General features: G+C 35.8%; 1 long non-coding RNA gene across 1 annotated transcript; it reads right to left on the reverse strand.

Moving 5' to 3' along the window:
* Nucleotides 1–223: 223 nt before the first annotated feature.
* LOC111989210 (uncharacterized) lies at nucleotides 224–1,243 on the reverse strand. Its single transcript, XR_010624872.1, has 2 exons — nucleotides 1,137–1,243; nucleotides 224–882 (listed from the first exon to the last, which is right to left on the reverse strand). It is a non-coding gene; the product is annotated as an uncharacterized LOC111989210 (long non-coding RNA).
* Between the last annotated feature and the right edge of the window lie 24,761 nt (nucleotides 1,244–26,004).

The raw sequence follows: 26,004 nt of genomic DNA on the forward strand, positions 1-26,004 counted from the left end.
TTTTACCTGGCAAGATATACCAAGTGTTTTGTTAATTGCTTGAATCTGTAACTTGTTAGCGTTTATTTCTTGTTGCAATGGTATAAGAAAAAATATTACTAATTAGAAAAAATTTCTGAAGCAAACACCTCCAATTGTATTTATCAAAATAAAATATTTGGAAGAAAGAGAAGGCGGATCACAATTTGTGGTCAAGTCACAATATATTGGCATATATATGCGAAACTTGAAAGGACTCTGGAAATTCATTTATAAAGAAAATCTGGCAAATATATTACTATCTGAAATAGTAAATGGGAATATCTAGTAGGCTCAGCACCATGTTATACAACTCTTGGCCTAACACCACAAATTTATTGCCTGAGGAAAATTAAATAGTGGAAAGTACACCGGAAAACAAATTATTTTCACACCTTTATGATACTTATTACAACTTTCAAGCTTTTGGTGGATGTGCATGAGTGGGTGGATGTGCATGATGAGGAGCTTGAGATGGTGCATTCACATGATGATGTTGGTGTGGTGGATAAGCGTGTGCCTTTGGTGGATGTGCATGAGTGGATGGATGTGCATGATGAGGAGCTTGAGATGGTGCTTTCTCATGATGATGTTGATGTGGTCGATGAGGGTGTGCCTTTGGTGGATGTGCATGAGTGGGTGGCTTTGCATGATGAGGAGCATGAGATGGTGCATTCTCACGATGATGTTGATGTGGTAGATGAGGGTGCCTTTGGTGGATGTGCATGAGTGGGTGGCTTTGCATGATGAGGAGCATGAGATGGTGCAATCTCACGATGATGTTGATGTGGAGGTCGGATGTGGGTGTGCCTTTGGCGAAGGCGCATGAGTAGGTGCATCTGAGCGTTCCTTGTCACATGAAACCTACAAAAAAGGACAAACATTAACATGAGTGAGGATAACCATCATAAGTAGGAAATAAGTAGCGTATCACATAGTTTTCAGTAATTTATTCGCTAAATATGAAACCGATTAAAGACGTAGTTTTTGCCAGTTTAATTGTCAACTGGGTAACAAAAAGATAAATTTTGGCTTTTTTTTTTTTTTTTTTTTTTAATAAACAAAAATCCTAGTTATGAGAGAGAGAGAGAGAGAGAGAGAGAGAGAGAGATGCATACTCTTGTGGTGACCACAAGAAGAGTGGCGAACAAAAAGAGCACAGCTTTGAAAGCCATTTTAGAAAAAGGATCAGAAATAAGCTATTAGACAATTGGAATTGACTTGAGGAATGAAGTATCATCTATGGACTGTGGTATATATAGAGCTCATGCATGCATGGATTATCGATATTAGAGATATATCTACAGCTGGCCTTAAGTTGACTCATTAATCAAAATTGTGCATATATGCTAGCTTCACCAGATGATCACTAACTAAGCACAAGTTGACTTGATGTCCAGAATCTCTTGTTTCTTTTTTCTTTTTTTATAGCGGAAAACATGGCTTACGTCCTAGCTGACCTTCCTCCTAGGTTTTTGTCTGCATGGCTTTCATTTTGGTTACAATAATTATAAACAATTGTAGCTTTCAACTTGACCAATACGGAGGCCATGTTAGCAAAACCTTATTGGCCGTCAGGTTACTTGAAAAGCTCTTTTGATATTATAGTACATGCCCTCCAAAAAATGTTAGCCCAAAGTTGCAATACCTTTTGGTAATGTTTCTGCATGGTTGTAATAATTAATAAAGACTAACCGGCCTGAATAAAATTTACCAGATAAAAGAATGTATGGAACTGGGGGAGGACTACTGCCCTAATAAAAGATATTTGAGCAACAGTAAACATCACAGGAACACAATGATAAAGAAATTCAAATTCAAAGCTAACTTAAAATTGATTTTAATATTTGAATCGTTTCCATTTTAATTTTTTTCTATTGCAGGTTAGGAAAACTATTGCATTTTTTGAAACAAACTACTAGAAAATTCCTTCTTAATAAGTGTGACCTAACACATTAGATTCACAAAAATTTAAACTACTAGAAAATTATGAATTTAACCACTCAACTATAATGTATTGTTGACATTGGGCCCGTGTGGCTTGAATTGCCAAGCCAAATTTGGTCACCTTAGTTGACTGAATCCTAGTTGTAAAGGGAATGCTCCTGCCGACTTGGTTAATAACACACACACACACACACACACACACATATATATATATATATATATGTTGTTATGTGCGGCACTAAACAGGAATAATTAGAGAAGTCCTAAAACCTAGCAGCGGCCTCATAAGAAAGAAAAATATTTTCTTGTCTTGTGGGTGAGAGAGAGTTAAGGTGTATCGGGATTTGGGTTTCTTGAAAGTGTTCTTGTGCATTATTATATCTCCGTATTTTATAATGAAATTTCTCCGTAGTCACCGTGGAGGTAGGCAATTTGTCGAATCATGTAAATTATTGTGTTCTTTGTGTGTACTTATTATTTAATTTCCGCTTATTATTACTATTATTAATTTGAGTCCTGGGATGCTATCTACACAACATGTATAGATCCCAAAATTTTCAAATATGACTAATTCTTTTAATAATTACCCAAATTTATAGGTATGGTAGACGACGTGGTTGATGATGTGTAGTGTTGACTTAGTGTTGATGTGGCACTATGCTGGCATCACACGCAGGCATGTCTAGGACTAACAATATTGCACAGGCAAGATATGACAAGCAGGTCTGGGTTGCTAGCATGTGAGAGGCTCTGATGGCGCATGGAATTACTCGCAGAGTGACTAATTAAGGTCATCTGTTTTTTTAATCAATTTGGCCCCCTCCCTGTTTTTATCATCTTGATTTTTTTTTTGGGGTATTATTTTCTTCTTCTTTTCAAGGATTAGATTATATATATATATATATATATTTTAATATATATTAAAAAAAAAAAAAAAAAACCGTTTCAAGATTCCATAGGCATGCATAATCGAAAGAGTCTAGCGTCTAGATCTTTACAAATAGCAAGATAAAATAAATAAACTTAGCAAAGTAATTTTCTTCTTGAAACATTTGAGATTTGGAGTCAACGCCTATATAGAATTTTCTTCTTGAACTAGTTGCTTTGTCAATATGTGTTGTGCTTATGGAGAGCATCGTGAGGTTTTGATTAATTCGAAATAAGATCAATGGCAATTGTGCCTTGGTTGTTGGTATTCCAATGGCAGCTGACATTGAGATTTTGGTGAAAGGGATTTGAGTTGTTTGGGGATTGGGATAAGTCTAATCTTTTAAAACTTTTTTGACAACTTGGACTGTGAATTGGTGGTCATGTGTAATTTTTTAATTATAAAAAACATGTTACATCATTGTTCTGTTAGATATATAGGCAAAAAAAACAAAAACAAAAGACTAATAATGCTAATTTTTTAAATTTGAGAGACCAATAGCACTCACTTAAAACTTAAGGAACTAATTGAGCTTACAAAGTAAACCTCATGAACTAATAATGTAGTTTCGCCTAGAATATTTGTTTTGAGAGAACATGACGCAAATTTTGCACATTTGAGTGAGGTGCATCATCTACTTTTTTTAATACAACATTTTGGCCTCAAAAAAACATATTGTTTGGGAATTGCCCATGGTACATGACTTTATGGTGTTAATAATAATAAAGGTCTAATTAACATTAAATTTAACATATATATTTAGTATAATGAACATGTAATCTAATGTAGAACTATCATTGTATTAAATCAACCAGAAGAAATTAAGTTGTGTAAAATAACAATAACAATAACACCAACAAAAACATCTAGCTTTCTTAGAGCATTCTCATTAAGCCTCCTAAATGCTATAAATGCTATTTTTTAGCATCTGAACCCCAAAAACCAACTCTATTAAAACTCTTATATGCTATAAAATTTACAATCTTGCTACATTGCACTCTCATTTTTGAGAGCGCACTGTAGCAAGATTGTATAATATTTTATTGATTTTAATTCTCTCTTTCCTCAAACTCTCGTACTCTCCCTCAAACTCTCAGAATCTCCCTTTTGTTCTTTGGTACTCCCTCACAACCCAAGCATCATTTCCCTTCCCTTTTCATCACACTACCTCCATTCTGATAAGCATCTTATCTTCGTTAAGCTTCAAGGGTTTGTGGTTGGCGATTTTGGTCATGATTTGGTGGGTTTCGTGGATCTGATTTGGTGGGTATCAGTGGTGCTCAGCGACAGTTTTGATGGGGCTGAGATCGGGGTGGTGGGTTTTGGTTGGGGTTGAGACCGAGGTGGTGGGTTTTGGTTGGGGTTGAGAATGAGGTGGGTGGGTGGAGGTGAATTTTGGTTGGGGTTGAGATCAGGGTGGGTGGATGGAGGGTTTTGTGGTGGCGGCGATGGAGGTTTTGTGGTAGGTTTTCTACTGTGGTTTATGGTAGTGGTTTTGGTTCGGCGTGGGTTGTGGGTCACCTATCCTGGGTTTGTGCGTGTGATGGGTTTTGGTTGCTACAATGGTAGTGCTGTAACTTGTGGTGGTGGTGGCTATGCTGGGTTGTGGTTGCTACAATGGTGGTTATGGCAAGTGGAGCCGTGGTAGGGGTGGTGGAGGAGGGGGTTGGTTGGTTGCTATAGTTTTGTGCGTAGTTGTTTTATTATTATTTTAATGAGTAGTTTATATTATTTAAATAAAATGGTAAAAAATATAGAAGTTTTGATATATGATGTATCTTAAAGTGGGCTGGTATAATAAATAAAGTAGATTTTTAAAATGTTAAATGCTAAAAATTTTAGAATTGTTGATGGAAATACTTTTAGAACATTCACATCAAACATGTGAAAAATGCTAAAATGCTATTTTAGAGCTTAAAACCCTAAAACATGCCCTACATCAAAGATGCCAAAACTATAAAGTTTTAGCAACTTGCTACAGTAAGGTGTTATTCCTAACACTACACTGTAGCAAGTGGCTACTATTCTTTATTATTATTTTTCTCTTTTATCACTTTTTCTCTCTTTTGTTGTGCCTCTTCTTTTCTCCATTTCTTCTTTCTTTCTCTTTCACTCTGCCTTTTCATCTCTCTCTGTGTCTCCTCTCTCTTTCTTGCTAACTCTCACTCACTTTCTTTGACTATTGATCTTTCTCTTCTCTCCGTAGGACGAGTTGATTTCGTGGGTGGTGGTGGATCATCCTTGTTTGTGATTTCGTGGGTCTGGGTTGATTTCATGGTTCAGTGGTTCTGCAAGTGTGGGCTGCAGTATGATTCGATTTTGGTGGGTTTTGTGATTTGATTTCGATGAGTTGATCTAATTTTGTGATTTGGTGGTTTCATGGGTCTCTGTTGTGAATTGATTTTAGCTGGGTTTCAGCGAGTGTGGCTGCTGTGGTTCGGTGAGTGTGGGTCTAGGTTGATTTCGTGGGTCTGGGCAACGATGGTTTGGCAAGTGTGACTGATTTTGGGATTTTATTTTGGCGGGTGTGATCTGATTTTGGTGGGTTATGTGGTTTGATTTCGGCAGGGTGATCTGATTTTTTGATTTGTTGTGTTCGTTGTCTTTCTTGTGAACTGATATTATGTTTTGTGGCTGCCGAATAGGGTTGCTGGCGCTTAAAAATTGAGAGAGAGAGAGAGAGAGAGAGAGAGAGAGAATATTTAAATGAAGTGGTATAAAAAATAGAAGTTTTGATATTAAGTGTATTATAAAGAAATGTGTTAAATGTTATAAATTGGTTTTTTAGATATTAAATGCTAAAAGTTTTAAAACTCTTGACAAGAATGCTCTTAGACGTGTTTTGCACTTTTGCGTGTTAGTTGCACTCAAAAGCTTTGACTTTTTTTTTTCTTTTTTTAACTTGAATTTTAATTTTAAAATTTTAATATTTGTTAAATGATGTGTTAGTAGTTATATTATAATAAGGGTGTGCAGTTAATAAGCGCCCTTAAAATATTTGTCAATAGACTATTTTATGAAAATTTTAACACTATTTTTATGAGAAATATAAAAAAATTTCAAAAAAATTTTATTATTTTTTTCTTTTCCAATAAAAAGTTCATAATAATATTTTTTTTAAACCAATGCCTTTAGGGCATTAATTTGCTTTTTCCTTATAATAAAGTGAAACTGTAGCTAAATTTAAGGATGGAATTATGATAAAACTTGGATAATCATTGGTTTAGTTGATTGATTCGATTGAGCAAATGCTTAGTCGGTGTTGGTATTGAGTAGAAACTTAGGGTCCGTTTGGATACAACTTATATTGTTGAAACTGAAAACTGAAAAACTGTAACAAAATAATTTTTAAATATGTGAATAGTACCATGTGACCCATTTTTAATGAAAAAGTTACTAAAAAGTGAAATTTGTGGGTCTGTCAATAGTGCACGGATACAGTATTCACAAAAAAAAAAAAAAAAAGTCAACAAGTGCAGCTATTTTTTTTTTTTTTTTTAAAAAGGGCAAAACGTGCAAACGTGGGTGAGGAAACAGGATACAGTATTCACAAAAAAAAAAAAAAAAAGTCAACAAGTGCAGCTATTTTTTTTTTTTTTTTTAAAAAGGGCAAAACGTGCAAACGTGGGTGAGGAAACGTGGATCCAAACCCACACCAAGTCTTTGAGTAAAGGGTGTTTAAGTTATTCATATTGTGAGGGATTTTCACAATTCGCTCCAATACTAATAGGCTTGGTCTGCGATTGAATGCTATAAAAGATTTGTGCCCCTCATCCATCACCAGTTGGTTGTTGGATGGATCGGTAAGACACACGGTCTGACAAATGGTATCAGAGCCAAGGTCATAGATTTAAGTCGTTGGAGCCGCATTGTGAGGGAGGGATTGTGAAGGATTTTCACAATTCGCTCCAATACCAATGAGCTTGGTCTGCTATTGAATGCTATAAAAGATTTGTGTCCCCTCATCCTTCACCAATTGGTTATTGGATAGATCGGTAAGGCACACGGTCCGACACATATTATGGTCTTGCATAACATTTTCGGTGACCTTGACCATGATATATTCTTGCAACTATAAATGTTTTAAGTTTAATCCTCTATCATCAAATTACGTACACAATAATTTGATTAATCATGTGGTGTTTTCCTAGAGATGCATACCAATGCCAGGGATTTGTTTGAATTTGATTCAAATGGTTCTTTTGAACATTTGTTTGAGGCGCAACATCTACTTTAATTAGTATTTGTTTCTGGCCTCGGTAGAACATATTCCTTGTGAGGTGCCCATGGTGCATGAGTTTATAATTTTGATAGTGAGAGACGTCTAATTATCTTTATTGCTATTGTAATTTGACATATAATATAACGTAGAACTATCATAATATATATTGATTCAATTTAGAAGTAATTAAGTTCCCTTAAAAAAAAACAAAAAAAAGTAGAAGTAATTAAGTTGTGTATAATAACAATAACCATGATAATAACAATAACCGCAACAATTACAATAACAACAAAATTAAACATCTAGCCTTCTTATTCATCAAAGGACGTGACAGTTTCACTCAAAGGCTTTGATTTTTTCGAGTTTATATTTTTAATTGAATTTTAATTTTAAATTTTGAATTTTTTTTACGGAGGCATATCAGTATTTAGGACAAAATTGCTTTTTGCCCATTTCTGAAAAAAAATCCAGCATTTTGCCATATTTTTCAAACTAATTAGGGAAATGCCCTTCTTTTAAAAATCGAGTTTCTGAAAATCGATTTAGGCCCTATAGCGGTGTTTTTAAGGACTCTATAGTGACGTTTTAAGGACCTATAGTGACGTTTTGTAACTCGATTTTCATAAAGTCGAGTTATAGGTAAAAAAAAGAAAAAAAAATTGCATGTAACTCGACTTTATGAAAATCGAGTTACAAAACGTCACTATAGATCCTTAAAACGTCACTATAGGGTCCTTAAAAACGCCGCTATAGGGCCTAAATCGATTTTCAGAAACTCGATTTTCAAAAGAAGGACATTTCCCTAATTAGTTTGAGAAAAATGACAAAATGCTGGATTTTTTTTCAGAAAGGGGCAAAAAGAAATTTTCTCCCAGTATTTATAATTATGATAAAGTGAAACTATAGCTAAATTTAAGAAAGGGATTACGATGAAATTGGATAGTCATTGCTTTAGTTGATTGACTCAACTGGTGTTGGTGTTAGTGTTGAGTCGGGTCTTAGTTGGAATTGTCTCAAGAATAGCCACTACTATATCCCCACTAATGATTTCTGAGAGCTCTCCACAAAACATTAGAACAATGATTGTTGGTGTTCTTGATCTACTGTGTCAATTTAATCCATAATAGTATTATGTCAAAATAGCTTGTCATTAAGTAATGAATAAAAAATGTTGACGTAATACTTAACAGTCAAAATAAAACATTATTTTTTATGCCACATGACATTTGTAGTATCACATAGAATAAAAAAATAAAATCAGTTTATGTTTAAAAAAAGAGGGAGAATTTTTTTTTTTGGTTTAGGGTTACGTCGTTTGTGAAGAAAAGCAGAGCACAAGTCGCATTAGATATAATCGTTTCATCAGAAATTGAAATTTATGTAAATTAATTCGGATTCAAATAGTACAGTAGAGGGGCTTGATATTATCCAAAGAACCACCATACATGATACACCTTGATCCTCGGTACCCGTTAGCTTTATTTTCTCATTTCCACAAACGTGATCCCAATTATATAATTTATTATTATCATATCAAAGGTAAAATTAAAGGAGGGAAAAAAATAGAAGGATTCTAAATTGAAGAACAGCATCACCATTGAGTGAGAATGAACTTGAGAAGGGCACCATATTGTTTGCTCACTTCTATGAACTTTCAGTCTCATCAAGCTACCAAGTACAATTGCAATTGCAACACACAATCACCCAAAATAGAACGATCTTTTCAGACTTTTCTCAATTTCAATCTCAATTTCTATACAAAAAAAAAAAATGTCTCCCTATTTTATAGTATTTTTTAACATAAATTGGTTTTCTTTTTCTTTTCATTTTTTATTCCATGTGGCAGTACAAGCATCATATGACATGGTATGATTTTTATCTTTATTTTTACTTTAATCAAGTCAGCATATTTTATCCATCACTTAACGACAATCATTATTTTTACACAATACCAAAATGTTATGGGCTAAATTGATACAATTAAAATGTTAAGAACCAAATTGACATTAAGTATAAAGTTTAGAAACTAAATAAAAAGGGCCTCTGCATCACAGTATATTTTGGCATATATATCATATTTGCACAATTAATTGCTTCAGGAAGTAGAGGAAAAGACACTGGAAAACAATTTATAATGAAAAAATAGTAAATGGGAATGCATGCATGTTTTACTATTATTTAGTAGCTAGGCACCAAGCATACAAGTCTTGGCCTAACTCTATAAGCACAAATTTATTTCTTCAGGAAGTAGTAAAAAGATTGAAAGAACATAATTTTAAGGGCACTTGTATCTTTTGCCGCGAGCGGTCGTCTCATTGTAGCACTCGCCACATTTTTCCCTGTTACCATAGGTTCCTGGAGGAACACACTTGCAGCGGGCACAACATGCCGTGCATGCTCTCATGCACAATCTCTTCCTTTTAGCTAAGCGGCATCTCTGAAAACATAGGGGGGTGCAATCTGTCCACCAAATCAACAATAACATGGTTAGCAGAAGAACACCATCAAAAACAAGTATATAAATAACAAAAGTCTTATGTTCAGATTTTGTATAATCGGGAAATGATAAATTATTGCTTATCCCAAAAGTTTAAGTTGTAGAATTAAGCTTAAAACACCTGTTATTTTCACTATGATAAATAATCACTTCTTGTAAAAGTTTAAACTAAGAGGAATTGTTGTATTCAACCAATAACCATTATTCTAACAAGAAAGGGATATATGATATGCACCCTCTTTTGATTTCACTGAGGGCGATGGTGCATAAGCGGGTGGCGCATGAACTGATGGCACGGGAGCGTGTGCCTTTGGTGGAGGTGCATGATAATAAGTGGGTGACTTTGGTGCATGAGCTGGTGCATAAGATGGTGGTGCATGAGCTGGTGCCTTTGCTGGAGGAGCATGATGAGATGGCGGGGGCACGGGGGCGTATGCCTTTGGCGGAGGCGCGTGATAATAAGTAGGTGGCTTTGCTGGAGGAGCATGAGTTGGTGCCTTCACAGGCGGTGGATGAGCTGGTGAATGAGCCGGAACCTTAGCAGGAGCGTGTGCTGGGACTTCGACATAAGCAGCCTATATCAATTGGAAAGTCCATTCATTAGTTGTTTTTTTTTTTTTTTTTGCAAGAACCAGCTTGTACATTTGGAACTCCTAATCAACCAAACTAACTAGTAAATCAATATATTGTAGGTAGAAAAGGGGAAGGATAGGAACTGTTGAGATAATACAAAAATTGGATGATAGAAAATCAAAATACGTGTGTTTTTTTAATTATTATGTGTGTTTGGTAGAAAGAAAATGATAAAGAGTAAATTAGTATTATATTCTTATTATTAAAAGTAGAAAAATGAAAAAATAGAGATAGTTATGTATTTTTCCTCACAATCTCATTTCCTCTCTTTTTTTTCTCTTCAATTTGAAGAGGGAAAAAATATGGTAGGCCCAGTAAAAAACTTTTACTCACACCATTTTTTTTCTCTCTCATTTTTCACTTTAACCAAACCTTGAAAAATTATATTTTTCTCTCTCATTTTTTGTTCTCCATTTTCCATCCTCTTATAGTTTTACTTTTTCACTCTAACCAAATATAGTGTAGGACTACAAGAAACCAAGTAGGAATGTAAATCTAGGGTACCCAAACCAAACATATAAGTTTGCACCCATTTAACCGAACTAATAAAAAGTAATTTTTTTTTTTTAAAGTGTAAAAATTGGCTTAACAAATATTACTTGGTCATTAGATGAAACCTAAAAAAATAAGAGACAAGAATTTCTACAATTAAGAAGACAACCAACAAAAGGAAGAAGAGAGAGAGAGAGAGAGAGAGAGAGAGAGACATACTATTGAAGTAACCACAAGAAAAGTGGTGAGCAAAAAGAGCGTAGCTTTGAAAGCCATCATAGAAAAAAACCAGAAATAAGCGAAGAGTTGGTCCAAGTTAAGTCACTATGTTGACTTAAGGTATGCAACATCATCTGTGGCCTGTGGTATAAATACTAGGTCTCCAGCTTGGAGAGAGAAAAATATCTAAAGCTGGCCTTTTGCTCCACCAAAACTGTGCATGATACCTTTCCCAGATCATTAGGCACAAGTTATGACTTGATGTCCAGAAAATTTTATTTTTCCCTCCTTATTTTTAGGTAGAAGACACGGCCTAAGTGCTAGCTCGATTTAAACAATTGAGTTAAGGTTACACTCAACATTTTCAAAAAAAAAAAAAAATCTTTTAGTTTTGCTAAGAACTCCCCAATTTCATTATGGCAACATAAATAGTTAATTAAACGAGTGTCTTTTGGTATTAGCACCGAAATTGCAAATAGCCAGTTTTTTTTTTTTTTTTTTTTGGGAGAAGGTGCAAATAGCCAGTTGGTAAATTTTTTTTTTTTTTTTTTTTTTTTGGAGAAGGTGCAAATAGCCAGTTGGTAATAATGTTTCTAAATGGTTGTCCCAAATATCTAACCAAAAATAAACATGTAACCGGCTTTGATTAGAATTAATTACGAGTTTTAAAAGATGTGGTGGAGGACTACCCTCATTGAAGCACAATGTGAATCAAAGTTTTGACTTTGGGGTCAGAGAAGGATCATAAAATATGAGATATTGCGCCATCTATTAAGTCTACAAAGATGCATAGCCATAGGCCATAGAGTAACATGAGCTCCTAAACTTTTTTTAACTAAGGTCACTAGGCACGAAAGTGCCTTTCAATTATTGCAGATAAGCACTCTTACGCGTATTTAGGCATTAGAAAAACTAGGATTACCACTGGCCAAGAGTCCTCATCACCAAGATGTTTTCATCAATGCCAGTGCCAGTTGGGCTTCTTCATTTCTTGTATTCCTTGGCAGTGATGCCACATGCCATGCTATTAATTGAGCATTAATTAGTGATCAGTCCAGTACTACATGGGTTAGGTTCACTCAAACTAGAAAGATCCATTATTACTTTGTGATCTTGACTTTGTTGGATACTTGGATATATGGTAGCATGCATGCATAAGTATAACATCACAAAATATAAAGTCCCAATATGCTAAAAATAGGACAAATTCGGTAATTTTGAACCGAAAATTTTGAAGAAATTAATGCAATGTGTTTAAGAATTTACTATTTAATTTTTGTAATTTATTAATTTTTGATATTTTAATATAATTTTCGTTATTTTAGATTAAGGGTATTTATTTCGTTGTTTTTAGGTATTTTTAATACTTTTTAAGTCAAATTTAGTTTCTATTATGGTTAAGTATTAATTATGAGTTATTTTAGAATATATTTTCTTGTCTGTCAAGTTTACGGAACCCTTAAATAGGTCTCCAAGTCTATAAATTTTTTATATAATAATTATTCAATAAATAAAATTCATACTTTTGTATTTCTATTTTCTGGTGGATTCTAAACCCTTTTCTCTTTGTGGATTCAAGGACTCTTGTGAATTAAAGGAACCCTAATGGATTCGAGGTTATTTTTTAGAAGCTAACAATTTAATTTCACTTTCATCAAAGAGAACATCGTGTGTGCTTTCTTGATGCACACACGATATGCACACACGATGTCTAGAGGCTAACGTTAGAAATAATAGGTATGACGACTGTGGAGACATAACTCATGAGCGACCTATTGATAAGCAAATTTCATATAGGCCTTATAAAAAAATTGTAAATTTTAATATTTATTTTTATAAAGAAGATTTTCTTGATTGGTTACTTGATCTAGAGGATTTATTTGACTATGAGAATATTTATGGTGAGAGAAAAGTTAAACTTGCTCTGTATAAACTTAGTGAGTATGTCTTACATTGGTGGAAATGAATACACAATTTGATAGAATCCGATAAGGTAAAGACAAAATTCTTTATGGCTTAGGATAAAAAAGATGTTTGCTATTAAATTTTATCCTTTGGATTGTGATGAACTTTTCTTATATACAAAACAAGATTATTTATTTTTTGTTGTAACCAGCAGTGATTTCATTGGGGTTGATAGATTTGATTCAATTGCCTGTTTTTATTTGGTAAATCTCTACAATTTCATAAAGACCAAGGAAAAAGGAATTCAAGTTGATTTGTTTATTCCATTGATGAGTTGCAAGTATGGAAAGAAGATCAAGGGACCCAAGAATTCCAAATACGTTTTTTGCTTGGCATGGAAGATTTCAAGTTTCAAAATTGAACTTGAGAACAAGTTTGTTTCAAGTGGAGAGATCTAATGTAGGATATAATTTACAATTAATTTTTGTAATTTATTAATTTATGTTATTTTTATGTTATTTTCGTTATTTTAGATTTAGAGTATTTATTTCCTTATTTTTAGGTGCTTTTAATGTTTTTTAGGTCAATTTTAGTTCCTATTATAGTTAGGTATTAATTAGAACTTATTTTAGAATATATTTATTTGTTTGTCAAGTTACACGAAAACCTTAAATAGGCTTCCAAATTATTCAATCAATAAATAAAATTCAGATTTTTGTCTCTCCATTTTCTAGTGGATTCCAAACCCTTTTTCTTATGAATTCAAGAACCCTTGTGGATTTAATGAATTCTAGTAGATTCGATGTTATTTTTCAGAAGCTAATAGTTTAGTTTATCTTTCATCAAAGAAAGCATTATGTATGCTTTTTTGTCTCCTCCGCATCCCACATCACACGTGCTTTTCAGATATCTGCATTTGAATTATCAAATTGCTAGAAGGGACCAATTGCTAAAAGAAATTAGTCTCACGGTTTCACCGACGTGTTTTTGTTTTTAAGTTAAACACGGCAAGCAGCAAATAATCTAATTTAATAATCTCAGTTTGGACTTGGCCGGGTCCTAACTCTCATGTTGCATGTGATCTTCACTTCAGTTCGGATCTTAAAAATGTGTGCAACTTTTAATACGTTTGCGAACTTCGCGTAATCAATTACTATAATTGATCCAGGTGTATGAGTAAATAACCTATCATAGCAGTGTATCCGCGTATATGTGAGATGTAAGCTTAAATGTTAATTGGTTAATGTCATACATATAACAAAATCCATTAATTCTTGATTGGGTAGAAGCTCAAGCTAGTATACGCAAACATTTAAATTTCAATCCCATTAACTCTTTGACTATAAAATTGCTCTTAAACTTGCTCTTATTATATGCCATTACATCAAAATATAGCCTTTAAGACTTGACAACTGGCCCCCAAGGACCCCTTAGTTCTGGCCTATAATCATAACTTAGATATGGAGGTATCAACTGCATGTGCAGGATTTTTAATGTAACCATCACCTTTCAAGATATAACCTTTCATTTTCATTCAATTTGTTAAGGTTTGTCGTGAGTAACATTGAGTTACAATTTGATATAAACATGTAGTTCTTTGCTTATATAATAGCTTTATATCCAATTAGCTAGGGATGATTTGTAGGCCAGTTTTAAACTAGTAATCCAATTCAGGTTGTTATACAAATTTATTTTTCTGCAGTTAGCAAGATGCAAGATTCAACTTGGTGTATTATTGAGTAAAACTGAAACTCAGATTCACAAAGAAGAGCATCTTCAGATGGACAAATTTGTTAGGGACATATTTTATGTAATTAGCTAATCCTTTGATAAAATGCAATTTACTTGTAATTGGGTAGATCTATGATAAGTTTAAGACTTCAAGAAAGTGTTAAAACCATAAAGGTCTGAACAAAAAACAAGTGAAGAAGAGTTGTTCATTAAAACTAGACAGCAATCTAAACAGGAAGACTTCTATTAAGATTTAAAGTCAAAGCTCGACAGAATCTGAATCTGTCGAGATCTACGAAATCAGAATTTCCAAATCTGATTTTTGGCTCTAGCTGACATGTATGTATAGGATTTCTTTTCTCACAATCCTAGATATATAAGACTTGTTTTAAAGGTTGTTATATATGGAGAATACATGCAGAAAGTGTCCTAGTTCATTATTTTCTCTAAAGAAGCTACTACGTCTTTATGCCATTGGGTTTTATAACCAAGGAGCAACCTGATCTTCATCGTGGACAAAATGGGTAAATAACCATAAAATCCCAACTATGTAGTTAGTAGTTCCGATTCCGAAACTATATTATTTACTAGCAACTCGAGTCTAAGAGACTCGATTTTAACCTATAAATTGAGTCTTAGAGACTTGATTTTTATGGTCTAATCACGTCCAACGTGCATATATTTCCACGTGGCGATCACATGGAAATCGAGTCTTAGAGACTCGATTTATAACCCTTATAAAAGAAGAATCCAGAACCCAGAAGATATCAGAGAAGAACCCAGAACAGGAAAAAAAAAAAAAAAAACCCTAGAGAAGAACCCAGGCCGCGCGGCCTAGGTCGCGCACTGCTTGGGTCGGTCGCACACGGCCTAGGTTCTTCTCTGTTTTTTTTTTTTCTTGGGCTCTTCTCTGATATGTTCTGTAATGTAGTCCTAGATCTAGGTCTCTAGATCTTTCTCTCTGTGATATGATTTTGCTGAACTTGTTATGTCTCTGATCTGATTGTGTTGCGTTTCTTGGATTTCATTTTTTTTTTTTTTTTGATATTTCTAGAACTGAGATTGTTGTGTCTCTGTGTGTTTCTTGGATTTCTTTTTTTTTTTTTTTTTTTTTTTTTTGTATTTTTGGAAATGGTTGAGGGTTGAGACTTAAAATTTTTTTTTGGTTTTCTTTGGTTTGTAAATCAAGTTTTAGATACTCGATTTCCACGTAGTCGCCATGTGGAAAAAATGCCACATAAGACGTGAACAACTCATGAAAATCGAGTCTTAAAAACTTAATTTATAGACCCTAAATCGAGTCTCTTAGACTCAAGATGCTAGTAAAAAATAGAGTTTCAAAACCTTAACTACTAACTAGATAGTTAGGGGAAAAAAAAATTAGTTACCTATTTTCGCCCTTTCATCGTTGATGAACTGATAAACTTTACAGCCAACATCTTCTTCAATTTACTGGTGTTAGTCATGTCTTAGGATCCGTGTATCATTGGTTAGTCACAAATTGAGATTTGTGCATTAAACTAAAAGATTATCACTACAATACAAGTCCAATTAGGTATTGGGGTAAGAGTTCAATTGTAAATTAGTATTTTGGGATAGGCCAAAGGGTTTAGTAAGATTCCTTATACTTGTAACCGTTTGTGATTGATAATAGTGGATTCTTGGAAGTGGTGATTTTAAAATCACCCGGTGGAGTTTTGTCTCGGTGGTTTTTCTCATTCATAAACAAATCACTTGTATTAAATTTATTTTTCGCTGCATTTAGATAATTTGGTAATTTGCTTGTGCTACCACGCTATTGCATGAAATATGATCTAATTAATTAATTAATTGCAAAGGATCAATTCATTTTAACCCAACCAAATTTTATGAATTACTAAAAGAAGTTTCAAATCTTATTTAAGGGTCATTTTGGTCCAACGCAGCGTCTAAAAATAGTAATACATCTTTTCGATCATTCAAGGTGTGCATTTTAGAATTTAGACGGGGGGGTATTAGAGTTCGAGAACCAATTAATGCAGGTTTTCATGGTTAATCTTTCAAGAACATGTCTTCAAATAAAAACCACCAGGGCCAAAAATGACCGCTTCTGTTTCTGTTTTGTTTGTTTCCCTTCCCCCCTCTCTACATTACATAGAAAATCTTCATCCTTATACACATACCTGACTGCAGTGAAAATGGAACCCTGAAAACGTGCTTGGTATGGTAGGCAGAACCAAATTAGATAATAACTTGCTCGATACATCTTTCTATACCTAGCAAACGTCGGCATAACAACATTTGCCAACTCAAACTTTGAAAATGATCGATCTTGGTGTAGCGGTAGCATTTAACATCTTTTGACCAATATACAATGATTTCACCAAAACCGTCTAAGAATTACGACCTAATCAGTTCAGCAGGTCCAATTGTATGCCTACCTAAATATCAAGATTCTAAGGAGATTTGCTGAAGGATAATTTTTTTTTTTTTTTTTTTTTTTTTAAGTTTCATGATTTTCTTTTCTTTTCTTTCCTTTATTTCCCACTCAAAATCAATATAAGTTCTAGGAAAAGGAGTCCTCTTCATCTTCAAAACTCAAATTCAAAGTTTGCAGCTTGAAGCCTGAACCCTGTATGGTCTCAGCCAAACTAGATCTGGCCACTCCTTTAGCTTGTACTGTCGTCTGTTTTGTAAACTAAACAAATTAGTTGCAGGCCCAGGCATATTGGGAAAATTACAGTTTTTTGTGTTGATTATTATTATTATTTTTTTTTAGAAAAAAGTTTGGTACTTACTCTGACCACATGATAGGGTAATTAAACATAAATGGCTTATTTCATGCGGCCTTATTTTGTAATATTAATTGTTTTTAAGTGCTTTTATGAAAATATATACAATTATTCTTGTTAAATAATGAAAAGGACAATATATTTATTTATAAGGAAAATTTTGTCATGGTATGTTGAATAACTTACACATTACAAAATGAGTTTAACCTGTCAATAGAAAAATAAAATAAAATAAAATTTTCATATGCTCATGTAAATCCTTAAAAGCTTAAGAGAATCATAATTATAACTATTCGAAAAACACATGTTTATATCGTATACAAAACATACGCAACGAAAAATTAACAGATTTACTTCATTCACAATTGATAACATTTATTATGTAAATTTCAAAATATAAGAATAAGAGAGTGTACCTTGATGTGGAGAAATTCAAAACAAAAAATTAGAAGTGGGATCAAAAGGGAACAAATAAGACACTAGCTCTAATGGATTTTGAGCTTTTCTATCAACTCTTGACAAGCTCAAGATTACCATTAATTATATTTAATACTACTATATAAATATAATTGCACTCTAGGCCTTATTAATAAATTATATCTCAAGACTTTATTATACATACGACCTCTTCATTAAAATATTCATAGTAATACAAAGTCATGAATGTTGACTGCCACTCTGAAGATCACTACATCTTAATCTTTCAATACCCAGTTTAATCCTTTAAGTTATTCATTATATATTTATCAAATCCAATTTCATAAATATATACTTTAGTAACTCCTTACTAAAGTGGTTAGACCAAACACTCTCAATAACCAAACCTATTAAATTTATCTTAAGAGAATATTTTATATCTTTGTTAAGAGATTATAAATTCCATCTTGAGAATATATGTTCCTTTAATACTAAATGTGGCTGCCCAACATACTGAGATTTTGATTGTAACTTTAAATCTCTCTCCTGATATATCAAAGCAACCTATACCTCATGATCAGGTTCATTATTCTCTCAAGATTAAAAGTTGATATAAATAGAAGTCGTGAGATTTATTATTCATTTGACAGTTGTTAGTAAAATAATAAATTTCACAGTGATCCAATTTAATATGTCTTAACACTTAAAAACATATCAACTAGAAATCTTCACTTCCATGATCAAGACAAATCATCTTAGTTGATATTTAATATCTTCGCAGATGAAATGTCCAATTTCATCACCGACTAAGAACTAAAATTATGAGTTTACAAAGAACTTGTGACTTATATTTTTTGTGACTAAATCACATACTATGCATCTCATGGATTATATGATAATGTCCAAATATTCATGTTACCATTATTTTAGATAATAATAAAACAACTTTATTAATCACAACATAATGTCATACATAGCATTATACAATAGGATTTAAAGGGCACATATCCTAACAATAACAATCTCCTAATTTATGTCTAACTTAGAAATTGGTCTTCAAATTCAAATTATATCATGATCAGGTTCATTATTCTCTCAGGATTAAGAGTTTATGTAAATAGAAGACGTGAGATTTATTATTCATTTGACAGTAGTTAGTAGAATAATAAATCTCACAGCGATCCAGTTCAATATGTCTTAACACTTAAAACAAATCAACTAGAAGTCTCCACTTCCATGATTAAGACAAATCATATTAGTTGATATGTTATAGTCTTCGCAAATGAAATGCCCAATTTCATCACCGACTACGAACTAAAATTCTGAGTTTACAAAGAACTTATGACTTATATCTTTTGTAACTAAATTACATACTATACATCTCATGGACTATATGATAATGTCCAAATATTCATGTTACCATTATTTTAGATAGTAATAAAACAATTTTATCAATCACAACATAATGTCATACATAATATCATACACAGCATCATACAATAGGATTTAAAGGGCACATATCCTAACAATAACAATCTCCTAATTTATGTCTAACTTAGAAATTGGTCTTCAAATCCAAATTATATCATGATCAAGTTCATAATTCTTTCAGGATTAAGTGTTGATGTATATAGAAGTCATGAAATTTATTATTCATTTGACAGTCGTTAGTAGAATAATAAATCTCACAATGGTCTAATTCAATATGTCTTAACACTTAAAACATACCAACATATCAACTAGAAGTCTCCACTTCTATAATCAAGACAAATCATCTTAGTTGATATTGTGGGCACCCAGAACGAGCTTAACGGGCTGACTTTCTCTTAGGCTCACAATCTATTTGTAATGTGGGTTTTGGATTTCCTAATTTGGGTGATTTTGGCTTAAAGACTCAACAATATCTCTCTTACCTTTGTATTTCTTCCCCTCCCCTCTTACGACTCTGTTGCTCTCAACTCTAAGCTTCCTCCCCAACCTCTCAACAACCTTTTCCTTTTCTTGGCTTCTCATATATATAGCCCAAAATTAGTGGAAGAATCATGATTACTCCTATGGCTAGTGGGAGAGGAGGTCCAATGTTGTTATCGCTAAGTGGGTGTTTAGTTGGGAATGGGGTGCGGTGAGAATGGCATTGGAACTGGTTCCCACCTCAGAGGGGTGATGTTTGGCAGAGGTACTTCTCAAGATGTCACCAGGCATCTAGGATATGGCCTTTCCAAGGAGTCACACTCGTTGGAGATGAGATTTTCCGAGCAACCTCCTGGCCGTGAACCAATGAGCATATATTACAATGACCTGCCTAACGGGTTCTAGGCTAAACATGATGACATAAGTTTCACGTCCATGACCTTATTGGGCCTCAAGCCTGGCTTTTGACAAGGGTGTTAATATCATGGGCCATACTGTAAAGCTGGGGTTCAAAAGCCCTAATGGCCCTAGAGGCCCGGTGTCGTACAATAGCCCCCCCCCCCCCTTGATTCGTGCTCAGGGCCCGAGAATGAATCAAGGAATCCAAAAGACAGTAGCCATCCGAAAAGCTCGATGGGTAGGTATTCGATGGTTGAAAGGCCTATTAATGTGCCCTTAAAAGATGCGTTGTATCTAACTATTGGTTCATCCGTCATCATTGTCTGACGGTTCGTGAATCGAGGCGACGCCCGTGTGGTAGTTAAAAGGGGGATTCATAGGGTTTCCCACCTCCCAAATATTAAATGCCATTTATTTCCCTTTTGGCTCCTATAAATAGGCATCCTTAAGTCTCTCCTTCATTTTTGCATTCCTCACCTTTCAAACTTTTACTTTGCTGAGCATACTCTCTCGTGCGTTCATCCTCCCACCCAAAACATTTTTCCTCACCCATAGTAAGTCCCCTTTTCCTTTCTTTCTACTTGTTTTATTTCTTTCTATTCTATCTTAATCATAGTTCCAGGAGTCCTAGCTTAGATAATGGGTTATTCTCATCTCCTTTCTTTAGAAGCCACTTTAAATACCTTTAGGGCTGCCTATAACATCCCTAAGAATGTTAATATTGCCTACTGTCTCGAGGGTGATATTGACATCCAAAGGCACAGTGGTGTAAATACAGTTTTCTTTCCCTTGATTGCAATTCTTAAGGGCGAGGTCAGGTTCCCCGTTGAAGGTACCCTTAGATTTTATAGTCTCTATCCCAACCGACTCTCCCCCAACTTATATCGAGTGGTGAGTTGCGTTAGTAGGTTGAACCAGTTGTTCGGGTTGTGACTGGATTACCATGACATCAACTTTATATATAGTTTATGCGACAACATTAAGTCAGATTATTATTTAAAGACAAGAGACATGAGGGTATGGCTTATTTCGTGCCTACCTAACTCTAATAGGAACTCGGCTGGAGAGTTCGTACGGGTGAGCAGCAACTGGTTTGCTGAGGAGCTCCCCTATGTGTTCTCACCGCGCGAGGTTGGTCGGTACTGAGCATACCTTTTTAATTGCCTTCTATTAATTTCAATTTGGTCAAACAATTACTAACCGGTTTTTTTGTTGCTTCTTTGCAAAGAGCAAAAGGTTTAAGCCGAATCTTAGAGTTGTACACGTTTAAGACCTAAATTTTGTGCTTAGGTCAAAAATTTTAGTTCATTGGGACAGGCAACTCCGAGCGTCCCATTTAATCCTTGGTATTGAACCTGTGTATTCCACTTGGCAAGCATTTGGCCAAGCTTTATTGGTTGACAGTCCCCTCATTTCCTACATCGATGTTCGGCATGCAAACTTCCTCCCCCCAAAACTTACAGTAGGTGAAGCTCGTGACATTAGTCTGCGGTATACCTGCATGGACAAACTCACACCTATACGCAACGAGCCTGCTGAATGTGTCTAGACATCACTGAGAACAGGCACACGTGCCAATCCAGCTTGAAGCCCTCACTTAACTCGAGGCCCCTAGAACCCGAGGCTCCTCTTCAGGAAGCCAAGGAAGCAACCGTTGAATCTGTCAACTCTTTAAAAACCAAGTTCACTCAAGATCACGACATGATGACAAGGAAAATAATGACGATCATTCGTTTTGTGCCTAGCGCCCGCTCGGCTGTGCAGCAGCAAGAGCTTCAAGGTCCAGATCCACCACCTCCTCCCCTTCTTTTAGGCTATACTCAGAAGAGGCAGCGTACGGCTGAACTGACACATGCTAGCTTGGGTAATGCACCCATGAGGACTCCTCCCCAACCATCGGTAGGTATCGTCAAAGCCTACAGTCCAAACGACAATGAACGTGGCATCTACCTCCTGGCTCGACAGTAAACCTCTCCCCACAACCGCCTGTATAAGAGTATGGGATAAGGGCCAAGTGGGCCGTGTTGCCCAGAGTTTGGTGCACGACCTCCTTTTGCCCGAGGATATACACGCTTTTAAGGACGGGACAGATGAGTCATTGGGCAGGCGGTTGCAATGGCACACTGTAGCGGTAATCTCTCGTCCCCTGGTTTTCTATTTTTTTTTTTTACATATGCATATTCTTCTCGTTTTCATACTCCTCCTTATTGCTTGGTCAGGCCACACAACTGACTCATATCATTGATGGGCGGATGAAGGAGCTTTCTGAAGATGCTGAGCAGGAAAAGGCCCTTAAGGACATTACCGAGGCTACAACGAAAGAAAAAACGAAGGCCGCTGAGATTGCGGAGAAAAGGGTTGCTGCGACCAAGAAGGCTAGGGCTATGGCAGAAGGCAAGTCCGCAGAACTAGAGGTGCAACTGGGCGGTACCGAGCTGAAGTTGGGAAAGTCCTAGAGTCTAAACACCACTCTAGTAGAGGAGTTGGCTGATCTGGAGGCAGCGTTGGAAGCTTGTGAAAACAAGTGGTACAACAAGGGTTTTGCTGATGTCGAGAACTCTGCAGAGCCAGTTTTTCGTCAAGCTCAGAAGCTCGAGTTTGAGGAGGGGTGGTTGGCTGCCCTGCAAGCTATGGAGGTCCCTAAGGATTCTCCTTTAAGGAACCCCAATCAAATCCTTTTCTTGAGTCTTCCAACTGTCATATAGAACACCCTTGGAGCAATTGATGAGGAAAAAACCACTAGCATGAGGGAATTTGTGAAGGCAATTGACTCCCACACGAAGCTAGTTGACTTGGAGGCCACCAGCAACCCCTATGCTATAGACCAACCCAATGGGAATGTTCAGCCACAATCACCCCTTGCAACTCAATAGCCTCCCAAGGACGTTACTCATTTTCAACCCGCAAACCCTATAAGTTAATTGTCGAACCAGATTTCTTCTATCTACTTTATTTTTCATTTACTTAAATAGTTTTTCTTTTCAGCAAGTTTGCCTACGTCACCAGGCTGTGGTGATAGAACAATTATTTTTTCCAGATTTAACTTTTCTATAGTCACCGAGTTATGGTGACAAAACATTGGTTTAGTTTTCATATGTCAGTTTTAATTACGTTTATGAATGTTTGCTATTATCTTTCATATTGTGTTCTTTGACTGTTTTATGCACGTGTTCTAGATGGCCTAGTAGTCTAATCCCGATTCATCATAAGACGGAGATTTGATTACCCTGACAGGGTCACCTATATCTAGAAGGAATTGGCTCCTCGGCAGTAACAACAAAACTTGACATGCATTGATCCTTTTGTAATTAGATAAATTTTGAGAATAGATTTCCTCCTGTTCGATGATGAGAATTGAACCTATTATAGGTTTTTGTTTTCGGGAGAATCAAGGTTTCTTCCTGCTTAACAATAAAAATCGAGTCGAGAGTAGGTTTTTGTCCTTAGAAAAATTTGGCATATGGTTTCCACCTGCTCGGCAATAAAATTGAGTCGGGAGCAGGTTTCTGTCCTTAGAGAACTTTTAGTGTTAGGTTTCCACCTGTTCGGTGATAAAGATCGAACCGAGAAGCAGGCTTCTCTCCTTAGAAAATTTTTAGTGTAAGGTTTCCACCTACTCGGTGATAATGATCGAACCAAGAAGCAAGCTTCTGTTCTTAGAAAATTTTTAGTGTAAGGTTTCCACCTACTCGACGATAATGATCGAACTGAGAAGCAAGCTTCTGTCCTTAGAAAATTTTTAGTGTAAGGTTTCCACCTGCTCGGCGATAATGATCGAACTGAGAAATAAGCTTCTATCCTTAGCATAAAACAAGTTGCCTTGGTCTCCTTAACCTCTCTTCTTCTTCTTCTTCTTCTTCTTCTTCTTCTTCTTCTTTTTTGTATTCGTTGACCGGTGCTAATAAATAAACAATAATGGAATTAAATGCACCTACAATGGATAAACATCATCTATATTAGTTGATAAAGTATATATACAATGTTTCATTCAATTTACGCCCACGTGTACAATTGATCAGTGGTAGAACTTTTTTAAGTTGTGGATATTCCATAGCCGGGGAAGTGGTCTTTCATCTAAATCCTCCAAATAATGTGCTTCTACTCCCGTGATAGCAATAACCCTGTAAGGCCCTTCCCAGATAGGGGCTAATTTCCCAGCATTCATATCTCCCATGTTCCCTACTGCTTTCCATAGCACCAGGTCCTTAGCACTGAATTCCCTTGCTTTCACATCTCGGTAATAGCGCTGGGTGAGTTTCTGTTGATACTTGGCTAGCCATATGGTCGTTGCTTCTTGGTACTCTTCTAATGAATCCAAACGCTCCACCATCAACCTATCATTCCAGGCAGGAGCAAATTCTTTGACCCGTATACTACATAGGTTTACCCCGGCCGGTATCATGGCTTCTGCCCTGTACATTAAGGAGAACGGGGTTTCTCTTGTAAATCTCCTAGGTGTTGTTCGGTATGCCCATAAAACGTTGGGCAGCTCCTCTGCCCACCTACCTTTTGCTCCGTCCAATCTTTTCTTCAATCCGTTCACAATTGCCTTGTTGACGGCTTCAACCTAGCCATCACTCTAAGGATATGCTGGGTTGGAGTACCTGTTCTTAATGCACAGATCACTGCAAAACTCATGAAAGGCTCTGCTATCAAATTGTAATCCATTGTCGGATATGAAAGAGTCCGACACCCCAAATCTCATGACTATATTCTTTCACATGAACTTCTTAACATCTACGTCCTGAATATTGGCTAACGCCTTTAACTCCACCCACTTGATGAAGTAATCAACAGCTACTAAAACAAACTTCCAATCGCCAGTTGCTCAGGGAAATGGACCGAGAATATCCAGCCCCTATCGTACAAAGGGCCAAGGGCTACTGATCAGATTCAGATGTCCTGCTAGCTGGTGGATCAAGGGGGCATGCTTTTGGCACCATTCACACTTACAGACATACTCGACGGCGTCCTTCTACATCTGTGGCCACCAGAAACCCTGAGTCATCGCTCAATGGGCCAATGAGCGCCCCCCCACATGACTGCCGCACACCCCATCATGTAACTCGGCCAAGAGTTCATTTACTTTCTCGGGGTGTAAACATAAAAGGTACTGCCCCCTAAAGGACCTCCGATACAGCTTTCAATCTGCCGACAACCAATACCAAGTGGCTTTTAGGCGAACCCTATTAGCCTCCTTTTGATCGTCTGGGACCCGATCCTCGGCTAAGAAATCAATGATCGGGTTCATCCAACATGGCTCGGTTGTTGAAATCACTATAACACCAACTCTGGCAATACCAACATTAATTGTCGTATTAATGCTCGACTCCATAATGAGCTCTACCTTGATTAACCTAAGCACGTTCTTCATCATTGCCGACTCCAACGCAGCTAGAGACTCAGCATGTCTGTTTTGCCCTCGAGCCACTTAGGTCACCTTTGTCGTACAAAACTTACTTAAAACTTGCTTTGCCACCTCTAAGTACTCTTTCATTCTAGAATCCCGAGCTTCAAAACTGCCCTGCACCTGGTTAACCACCAACCATGAATCTAAATAAACCTTTACATCCCGGGCACCCATGCCCAAAACGGTCCTCAATCTAGCAAGCAAGGCTTCGTATTCTACCTCATTGTTGGAGGCCCTAAACCCCAACCTAAAAGAATGCTCCAATTGCATTCCTTCTGGAGTGATAATGACAATTCTAGCACTAACCCCCATGGAACTTGATGCACCATCCACAAACACCTTCCATGGGCGACACTCCACATGACAAACTATCCCCCCTTCATTCTTAGGAGAAAACTCCATAACAAAATCAGCAAGAACTTGGCATTTCACCGAACTCCTTAGTTTGTATCTTATATTAAAGGATCCTAGTCGGGTAACCCACTTAGCTATCCAGCCTGTAAA

The sequence above is a fragment of the Quercus suber genome, unplaced genomic scaffold (assembly GCF_002906115.3).
Source record: "Quercus suber isolate HL8 unplaced genomic scaffold, Cork oak 2.0 scaffold_494, whole genome shotgun sequence".
NCBI lineage: Eukaryota > Viridiplantae > Streptophyta > Magnoliopsida > Fagales > Fagaceae > Quercus > Quercus suber.